The 1,867-nt window shown below is 42.6% G+C and overlaps 1 long non-coding RNA gene across 1 annotated transcript; it reads left to right on the top strand.

The window, feature by feature from the left end:
• Nucleotides 1-171: 171 nt before the first annotated feature.
• LOC107081143 lies at nt 172-1,722 on the top strand. The gene is made up of 3 exons (XR_001481035.1): nt 172-281; nt 545-589; nt 670-1,722. It is a non-coding gene; the product is annotated as an uncharacterized LOC107081143 (long non-coding RNA).
• The last annotated feature ends 145 nt before the right edge of the window (nt 1,723-1,867 follow it).

Below are 1,867 nucleotides of genomic sequence, written 5' to 3'. Positions count from 1 at the left end.
AAAAAAAACATGAATCGATTCTCTTGCGGACGTGTCGATGCATCGGATCGTGGCTGTTGGATCGATGCATCGATACGTGTTTACAATGTTTGTACAAAAACAATAATCAAGCCCTGTGGCGTTCAGACAGGAAACACAGCAGGAGTCTGATGAGGCTAGAAGCAGACCTGCAGGCTGTGCGGAGGCTGACTGGTCCACAAAGCAAAAAGCATTGGCAGGGGCACCGCTAGGAATATGGGGCCCCATGAAAGACATTGATATTGGGCCCCAAGCCCAAAAAGGTATGTACGCTTTTAAACTGCTATATCATTCATTATGACTTTGTAAAATGACTTTGTAAGCCCCAGTAAGAGCAAACTACAGGTGGAAGACGTGGAGACCTGATGCGATGCAAGATGGGGGTTTTGGTCAATATATTCATGCCTTTTTTTCACTGTTTATGGCTTAAAAATGAGGGAGAGCAGAAAAACGATTTATTTAATTTTTGGATTTTTTTTTTATATTTGAAAAATATAGCTGTAAAAATCTTTTCTTCTTCTTTTAGGGCCCTTAGAATCTTCCTAACTTCCCCCCCATTGCCTGAGCATTGGTAAGGTTTTTGGTCATTAAAAGAGTAAAAAAAATGATGATGTCAGCAGTTTAGAAGGGCAACAATTTGATCATGAACAGGTGAAAGAAGTCTGGACAGCTGACTGTGGAAGCCCAGCAGAAGAAGGCAGGTGGAGAGGATTCAGCCTGGCTGAGGAGAGCAGCTGTGACTGCAGACCCACAGGTGAGAGCCTGACAGGCAGAGGACGAACGCCTATCCTCCATTCCTCCTCTAAGAGCGAGACGTCTGGAGGAGATCAAGTCTGTTTCTGAATCATCTCTGGAAAGGTTTCCTGTTATGCTTTAGCATCACATTATAAGGCACGTTTCACTCACATACTTTTAAACAATATATATCTCTGTTTTTATCACATTTGAAGACCACGACATAGCAAGATTTGATGAAATCCTAATGGATTCATTATTTTACTTTAAGGAGCATAACAGTGAAGGACAAACTCTGCAAACCCTCAGCTCCAAACCTGCACTTTAAGTTTCCTCTTTCTGTCTGCTGTTAAGAGTGAGGAGACCTTCAATCATCCCGGGAATCACTGCGGCACTGAGGATTTAGTGAAGTTGATAAGTAGAAATGTGCATTAAATGAAGAAGCAGTCTGTGCATAGAGAATATATTATAATATAACTGCAGGGACATAAATTATTATTTAGAGACAGGCTCTTTTTTCTATTCTGCTTCTAGAGCTCAGTAACTGGTGAATTATAAAGCCTTTCTATACTAATAGGTAGTTTTTCAGCAGAATGGGCTAATAGACGATGGAATCAGATTACGATCTCTGACCGCCATCAAAGAAAGCAAGTCTCTCTTGTGCTTTAAGCTGTGTCCAAAACCAGGAATGACGAGGCATTCAGCCGGTTATACTCTAACATTGTTTGCCCATTTTGGGCTGATTCTCCAGTCGTGCAAGAATTTTTCGCTCTGGCCGACTTTCAGCCTGATGGTGCGTGGTGTGGTGATGAGGGGCGACCACCTCCCCATCAGGAATGGTAAGGTTGGGAGAAAATCAAACATGTTTGAAATTCATTCGGCCGTCGTAAGGTGGTCTTGAGCTAATCGCTCAGTGGGCAAACAAGGATTCTTCTTCTTCTTCTTCTCAGAGGAAAACCCAGAATCATAACGGGGGTGCAATGAGTGAAATGGAGTTCTTTCTGTAAATTGACAGACCATAGTAGCCACGTTTGCTCAGCCATGTCTTTGTCCAAATACGTTTATCGCCTTTTTTTAGGGCTTTCAAGGCAGCGCGTTTCACTCTAGTGAGCTT

This window comes from Cyprinodon variegatus, unplaced genomic scaffold (assembly GCF_000732505.1).
Source record: "Cyprinodon variegatus isolate N-32 unplaced genomic scaffold, C_variegatus-1.0 Scaffold3065, whole genome shotgun sequence".
Classification (NCBI taxonomy): Eukaryota; Metazoa; Chordata; class Actinopteri; order Cyprinodontiformes; family Cyprinodontidae; genus Cyprinodon; species Cyprinodon variegatus.
The sequence above is the reverse complement of the archived record's forward strand: the minus strand, read 5'-3'. Positions and strand labels throughout refer to the sequence as shown.